Source organism: Octodon degus, unplaced genomic scaffold, assembly GCF_000260255.1.
Source record: "Octodon degus isolate 3935 unplaced genomic scaffold, OctDeg1.0 scaffold00007, whole genome shotgun sequence".
Classification (NCBI taxonomy): Eukaryota; Metazoa; Chordata; class Mammalia; order Rodentia; family Octodontidae; genus Octodon; species Octodon degus.
The window spans coordinates 29,296,092-29,304,627 of record NW_004524583.1 but is presented as its reverse complement, the minus strand read 5'-3'; positions in this window follow the sequence as shown (position 1 = coordinate 29,304,627).

Below are 8,536 nucleotides of genomic sequence, written 5' to 3'. Positions count from 1 at the left end.
AGACAGACAGACAGACAGACAGACAGACAGACAGCGAGTGAGCGTTTGCGATGTAGTGCACCCTTGGGTTCTATTCCCGGTAGCCTCCATCTCCACAAAAGAAGAAATAAGAGGAAGAGAGGAAGCAGTGGAGAGGAGGTTGCATGAGGAGCTGGTTGCTTTCAAGGCTTACAGCTCAAGCCTGCATCCGTCGCGGCCGCCCTAGTCAGCAATCTGGAGGGAGGGCAAGTTCTGCGCAGAGGCTGGCTCTGCCCCGCGGGGGCTCCCCTTTACTCGGCTCAGACTGTGGGCACTCCTCCTTGCTAGGTCCTCCTGCAGCCCTACCGCTCCGTCGTCCTTGAGCGCCTCCTCCCGTGTCGACTCCTCGCACCTCTAATGCGAGCGCGCTGTGGAGCCCCGAGCTAGGTCTCGTCCCTCCGGCTTCTGCCTCTCATCTTCCAGTCTGCACCGCCTCTGTCCTTCACCCAAGCGTCGTATGTCTCGACCCCTCACACCGCCTGTCGCATGAACGAGTTGGGCGTCAGTCCTGGGTACCTTCAGTGCTCCATGGCATGGTGTTTTGGCGTAAAACACTCTGGCTATTAGTAGCTCAGCTTAGAAACAGCCTCGCTCCTTGCAGACAGCTCTGGGGCTGGGAGCACGCTTTTCTGCTCACCTTTCCCCAGTCCACTTTGGGACTCACAGTGGGGTTTACCTCACAATATTGAGCACTACATGAATAGAGCATGGAGATAATTTCAGCAGTGCCTGGCACTTGAGAAGTTTTGTAGAAATTAGGTTATTATTGTCTATATGAAAATAAACTGATGTGCCCTCGCTCATTAAGGGTGCCTGCTGGTATGAGAGCAGCCCCTCCCCACAGCGGGCTGAATCCACTGCCATTGCAGCAGGATCAGGTTATGCGGAGGCGGTTCAGTGTCTACTGACGTCAGAGGGGCAGGGGCCAGGCTGGGGATGCGGGGAAGGGCTGAACCCAAGCCTGCGCAGGCGGGGTGGGCGTTGCTTCGTAAGCACGGACTAGGGGCGAGCCTCTGGCCCGCTGCCTGGAGAGCAAGGCGTGTGGGATGTGCACAGTGCGAGAGCTGGCTCCGGAGCCACGCCAGGAGCACGGCGCCCTTCTCGGTGTGTCTGGGCGGGTCGCGGAGGAGTGACCTTGGGGACTACATCTGGTCCCTCATTCTTCCTTTCTCGCTCTTCCCTGTCCTGTTTCTAGCTTCAGTGAATTAAGCAGCTGTATTCCATCATGGCCTTCTGCCGTGGTATTTCTGTTCGGCAGCCAGCTAACCACAGACTGCAACCTCTTGAACCATGAGCCACAGTAAGCCTCTCCTTTAAGTTGTGCGTGTCTGATATTTTTATCCCAGCTACAAAAAGCTGAAAAGCACAGGTGACTCAGATGAAAGATGTGTGCCTTCCTAGCTTCCTGCTTGGTGCAGGGTAGGTGGGGCTCCCTGACTCAGGAGGGCTTCAGGTCCTCTCAGTACAGTGCATGGGCTCTTCTTTCCTCTTCCGAGAAGAACAAGTCCCTGGAAAAACCTCTGACAGCAGCCACACTGGAGGCTGCATGAGTTAAAACTTCTACATGTCTTCTCAGTTCTCAGGATAGAAAGCTCCAATTTTTATGAAGGGCACAGTGTCATCAAGGCAGACAGTGGAGGTCCAGGACCTCCTTCACAGCTGGCGTTCCTGGCTCCGTGGGCAGCTTCCCCAGGGAGGAGCAGCAGATAGTGCAGAGGGTCCACTACAGAAGGAAGGCAGCGCCGCCACCACACAAGGTGGGTCCACGTGCAGGCAGGCGTTCAGGGGCACTGCTCAACACACAGCCTGACTCACAGCTGTGAGCCTCGGAGTTGCCACAGACTGACCCAGGCTTTACGGGGGTTCTGCCTGGGGACTCCTTTCCTCTCCATTCACGGCTGCCTTTTGGGGTATGGTGGGGGGAGGTGTCTGTGGAGAGTGGGAACCAACAAACTGAAATGCAGGGATGAGAGAGGCTATGGGTCGGGATAAGAAGAGTCACAGAAGAGACAGCAAATAGGCTCAAGTCCCTGTCCTCAGGCTCACTTCACGCATCATGGCTCATGAGAACCAGCAGAAAGAAAGACAGATGCCTTAGCCAGACTTCCAAGAAGCAACTCTTTAAGATCCTTTTCCTGGCACTGTGTGTCACATTGATAAGCTAATGGCAGATTGGGGATATGTGATGCTGGGGGTCACAGGAATACTAGGAGCTTGTCACAGGCAGGTGCGCACCTTGTGTGGTGGTGGTGCTGCCATCCTTCTGTAGGCTTGCGGTCTTCCTGGACTCAGGAAGGAACCAGACTCCCACAAAACATAGTCAGTCCCACGGCTGAGCAGGGCTGCAGCCCCAGTGAGTCACAGGATCCCGGCAAGTATGGAGCCCGAGGAATGTGTGAGGCCACGCAGGAGCGGCTGGGTATCGGAGCTTTTTCACCCTTTATCAGCAGTGCCCTGCCTATGAACCCTTTTGTTGCTACATCTGTTGTGTTTTTCAATCTGAAATAAAATACTGTGCAAAAATACACTCAAGCCAAGTCCCTTCACTGTAGGGGAGATTTTCACAGCAGTGCCAGATATTAATCATTTTACAACAGGAATATCCAGGAAGTCCTGGAGGCTAGGAGAAGGGGCTTTGGTGGCTCAGGGCAGTGTCATTACCAGCTGGGAAGAAAATTTTTAATATTTTTAAAATGCTGTGCTTATCCACATGTTGTCTTAATGTCAGCCCCGCCTTCCCATCAATACCTCACATCATCCGACTTACCTGTCTCACGCATTAAAGATCCTTCTCTCATCTCCGAGCACCTACCTTCCTCAGTGTGAGCATCAGGAGACTGAGAAAGCTGCTTTTGCAGTGTTCCGGCCAGGCCACATGTGGCAGTGCTGGCCTGAATTTTCCCTCACTAGCCCAGTCTCCGCTGTCTCCCTTCCTATGTCCCATGCTACCCGGATGACACTTCAGTGCTTTTCTTCTCCAATGCGCCCCTGCCAGTCCTGACTGTGCGCCTCCGCTCACATCTTCTCTCGACAAGGAAACCTTTTCTTACTGTGCCCGAGTCATACCCATCCTCTAAGGCCCATTCAGCTGACACCGGGCCAGACTCCGATGATTCCTCTACTCAGAAATCGTTCTTCTCTGCTCTATGACACCCTCAAACTTTTCTTTTTAAAAAAATCTCAGCATGGCAGCCAGACCCGCCCCCTGGTGGGCTGAGCTGGCCACACACACACACACACACACACACACACACACACACCACACAATCTCAGCGTGGTATGTAGAATTCTGTCATCATCATCATCATCATCATCTCCTGATGGTGTAGACTGAGGATTTTCTGAATTCCTTGAAAATAGTTCATGCTTTGCAAGTTCATGTGAACTTTTTTCTTGTAGAGCAGTCACTTATGCCTGTTTTCTTCCTTGCCAGGCTAAAGGAAATGGGATTTGAAATCAAGTTGATGGGATTGGACAGTAGTTTCATTAACGGCTGTTGGGTTTTGGATGAAGGAGCTTCTCCAGGCCTCAGCTTTCTTGTGGGTGAGGACCACGAATCACACCTCGTAAGGAGTACTGTACCACATGAAATAGTAATTGCCAGAATTTGTAGAATACATTACGTGCTGAGCAGTGCTCCAAGTACCTTTTCTGTATCATCTTATATAATAATTTAGAACGTGACAACAACCCTATGAGGGCAGTAATAATGCCCTTACTTTATGGAGGCCACTCAGGACAAAAATGACAGTAAGTAGGAGAGCTGGGAGAAGACCTTCGGCTTTATTTTTTTATTTTTATTTTATCTTATTTTGTGGTACTGAGGATTGAACTCAGGTCCCTGAGCTTGCCAGGCAAGCGCTTATTCTACTGAGCTATCTCCCCAGCCCAGATCCTTGACTTTAAATCCTTGCTTTTAGGGCTGGGGAGATAGCTCAGTGGCACAAGTGCCTGCCTGGCAAGTGCAAGATCCTGAGTTCAATTCCTGGTACCAAAACAAAAAGAAGTTCTTTTATTTTTTTGTATTTTTATTTTTATTTTTTGGCTAGCTCAGGCTGCCTTAAGGGCGGGTCTGGTACGGCTTGTGGAGCTGGGGATCAAACCACTGTCCCCTGCGCCTGCCTGAGTTTGGCCAAGCAAACTCAGTTAAGCAACTGAGCTAACCCAAAAGTCCCCAAGTTCCTACTTTTAATCATTATCAACAGCCACCTCTCTGCTATGGATAATGTCCACCCTGAGGCTAGACAATACATGTACAACATAGTACTTAGTCAGTGTCTGGCAAGCATTTAGTCTTTGCTTCTTCACAGCCTCTCATGACAGTAGCAGTTTGCAGTTGCTAAATGTATTCCGGGCATGAGGGATCATGCTAAGTCTAGCCCCAGAAAATGAACAAAGCAATCAAATGAATGAATGAATGAATGAATGAATGAATGAATAAGGAGGGAGCAAACCTCATGAATCAATGAGCAAAGGTTATTTGCAAAGAGGATTGTTAGCTCATAAGAGCATGCCAGCACCCAGCAGAGACTCCAGGGAACTGGTTCATGCCCAGTGTTCATCAGGATTTTCATTAATGACTTAACAGATGGAGCGCAGAGGGTGCTAATCAAATTGGTGAAGCCTATGAGGCTGAACAGAAGCGACCGAGCACTTAGGAGGCAAGCTGGAGCTTGTAGACAGTGCCTGGCAAATTGGAGAAATAAAGAGTCAATAAACAGGTTCGGGAGCTGCAGACTTCGAGCAGCTCCAAGGAGCAGCTGCCTCTAAAGGCTCTGCCCAGAGAAGCTGCAGACTCTCTTTGCTCCAGGCTTTATCTGGTCTGATTGCATATTTGGTCTGAATCAGAAAAAGAAGTACATGGTGTCCTTGACCAAGGCCCTGCTTTGGGCCAGGAGGCCCGCGGATGCAGCCCCTACTTCAAAGACTAACCGTGTCCACCTTGCTCCCTGCCCGCTCCCCTCGCCATCGGTTTGCAGTGTCTCAGTGGAGAAGAGGAGATGGCTCCATCCGCTCCCCCAACGACTCAGCACTCGGTAAAAACATCAGCTTGTGCTGCTCCCCACCCTGCCGACCCCCACCCTCTCCTCCTTGACTTTTCTCACTGGGACTGCCCTGCAGGTTGCCCTGACCCCAGTTGCCCTCAGGGAGATATAATGGCTGCGAGAGGAGGAGAAAGAGGCAACGTGGTGGGGGTGGGGCATCACCTCTGCAGGCTCCGGGAAGAAGACAGTCTGAGCGAACTGGCAGTTACCAATGTGAATGGGCTTTGGAGTCCCAGAGTCCTTTTTTATTCCTTTTACTAACCGGAAGTACTTGCCTTTGAGAGACACACCCATTTGGTTACAGATGTGTAATTGAAAACCCAATTTATCTCAGCAGTGGTGGACTTGCCTGGAAGAGGAGGAGGTCTCAGGGACCCGGGAGCTGGATGTTCAGCCAAGACCCAGCGGGGAAGCTGCTGCAGGCGTAGGCCTGGCTGATCTCCTGTGATGTGAACTTCTCTGCTCCTACTTTCCTGAACGCTGTAGTCTTTCTTCTTTGTTGATTGGCCTTGGGTGCCATGACCAGGCAGAGACGCTCCGGGCCCGCCTCAGGAAGAAGACTACATTCCTGAGAAAAAGAAACTAAGCAGTCTCGGCGAGGTCCTGCTCCTGCCCTGGCTCCGCCAGCACAGCTGGCCCATTCCATTGTCAGTTGGAACGTGCCGCGTACCGCCACGCAGCCAGAGCCCACCGCTGAACAGAGGTGCGGGGTCTCAGAGAGGGGACAGTCACCAGGTTTCCACACAGTCTGTAAGGTTCAATTTGTCATGTGAAAATGAGCTCACAATGTCTGCCTCATGATGGTTAGGAACAAACCCTACATAAATCACCCTGCCCCACAAACGGTGCTGCTAAGTGCTGCCAATTGTTGAACAACTGGCCAGACCCCTGAGGTGCGGTGGGTTTGGGTAGGGAAGGGAGTTCTGAAGGGACAGATGGGAAGAGCATGAGTCCTGGGAACAGGTCCCGATCCATGCATTGTGTCAACTTAAGTTCACAAGTTTAACTAAGTTACTCAGCAGAGCGCCAGGGTCCTCACTTTGTGAACATCCTCAGTTTGTGCAAGAAGAGGGCAGGGAGACGGCACTGCACACAATATAAGGGAGGAAAAGAGGCTCGCCTTCCCCCCGCCTTTGAACTGTTGCCCCTGTATCACACCACCCTGCCTTGGAGCCAGCCGATTATGGACCGAAACCTCCACAAACTGTGAGCTGGATAAACCCTTTCTTCCTTAATTTTGAGTGTCAAGTATTTTATCCCAGCAAGGAGCAGAAAGTAACCGACATGGAACACACCTCCATTTGTTTGTCCTTTGAAGGAGTCAGAGTTGTTAACAGCTGGGGACGCACATGCTCAGGGGTCACTCTCCGGAGGCCTGACTGACACCTCGTTTCCAGCCTAGAACAAGTCCATGTCCCCCTGCGCGGGCCTTTAGTACATAAACCATGCTTTCATTCATTCTTTCTCTGAACAGATATTAGTTGAATACCTGTTATGTGCCGGGTACTGTTCTAATGCTAGAGATTGGCATCCTAGCACACATGGAAACAATAAACAAGACAAATAAAATCTATATCATGAGATGTTACTGGAAATATGTAATATGTTACTCTGGGCAAGAGGGAAGCCGTGGGAGGGTTGTAAGTGGATGAAATGATCTCAATCAAGTTTCAATGCAATCATTTTCTAGTAGACCACAGGGATCAAGGACAGATATAGTAAGGCATTGCTAGGGAGCGAGGAGGCATGCCTTGGGCCTCCTATAAAGCAAGAATGACTGCCTGGGTCACACCCGTGGCTTCCGTGCTGCAGGAGATGCCACACCCACGCCCTTCAAGAAGAGGCAGGAGGGATTATGACTGTAGTCACAGTTCTTTTTCTACTTAGTTACGAGACAGCGAAGCCCAACAGCCGCACCTTCTTTGCATTCTTGGCTTGTGCTGCCAACCCGGGAAAATAAGCTGCCAGCCCAGAAGTGTGTGAGAACCAGGACCACTGAGAAGAGCTGAATTCGGAGTCCCAGTCCTGTTCCCGTGGGTCTGTTTGAAAGGGAATCGATTAAACTCCTTTCCAGCTCTATCGTCTATGAATATGCCCCATGAATTTTTTTTTTTTGACAGGGCCTTGCTATGTATGTAGTTCAGACTGATCTTGAACTTACTTTGTAGCCCAGGATGGTCTCAAACTCAAAGCAGTCCTCCTGCCTCAGCCTTCCAAGTTCTGGGATTACAGGCTTGCACAACCACACCCAGCTTTCCATGAAAGTGTTTTGCTGAGATATTTGCCTCGCTAGGCTTTGGCTTCTTCATTATTGTCATTCTTTGAAGCTATGCCCCCTGTCACCTGAGAGAGGTAGGTCCACTGCATTTCTCCAGGCTGGTGCTGTGACAGGGAAGATGCCTCTGAGCTCAATTCCCAGGGGGGACCTGAAAGCTCATCTTCTGGAGCCTGGGCAGAAGTGCTGCGCTTTGAGGCGAGCAAAAGGAGTCAGCAGAAATGAGAGCGGGAAGGCGACACCTGTGGAGTTCGGTTTCCTCGTTTTCAGTTGTTTGTTCTCAGGTTTCTTGGGTGCTATCTTTTCAGAAAACAAATGAAACTTCTCTGTCACCTCCAGGGCTACATGTATGACGAAGGGAAAGACTGGTTGAACGTGGGAAAAAATGGGCCTGCTCCTATTTGGAATGCTACTGGCTTCCTCTGCTTCACCAGTGCCATTTGGGCCATCAGCTTGGTGGAAAGGGCTGTCAAGAAAGAACCTGAACTCCCCTGGAGATGGGGGGATTCCACTTCCTCATGGTAGCCCGGGGCCTGGAAGCTGTCCCAAAGCAGGCTGGGAGTTACTCCTTCAAGCTAGAGGTATGAAAGCCCCAGCTCTCCTTCCAGGCCTCCTGAACTGGTCACCAGGACCCTCAAGACCATGTTCCCTAAAGGTCCCTACAGGCGAGATGCAAGTTTGCTACTTGCTCAGCTTGCTGTTACTTCCATTACTGGGAGAGGAGGTGAAGGAGGAGATGGAAGATGAGGAGACGGAGGAGGAGGAGGAGGACACAAAGGTAGACAGGAGGAGGTACAAGAGGAGGACGAGGAGGAGGAGAAGGAAGAGGAGGAGGAGGCTTGCACCCTATAGTTGTTTCTCCTCAGCTGAGACTCCGTAACCAAATCATCAGAATTAGAGTTTACTGGGGATTTTTGGCTTTGGGGGCAGAAGCCACGATGCTTGCCCAGTGATGAGTGGGTGAACCAGGAAGTGAGAGCCCTTTAGGCTGAGGAAAGTCTGGTGGCTCTTTCCTGAAGCACCTTCAGGACACAGTCCGCCTCACCCTAAGCTTTGGGTGGAAGCAACGCACATGTAGATCTAGCTCTCCAACTTCCTCTTGCCTTGCTCTCCGCCCCTGACTACCAGCTGTCGAGAGGCCACTGGGTCAGGAGCACTGTCACTTCAGCAGCCATGAAGGATGCAAGAGTAAGCAAGT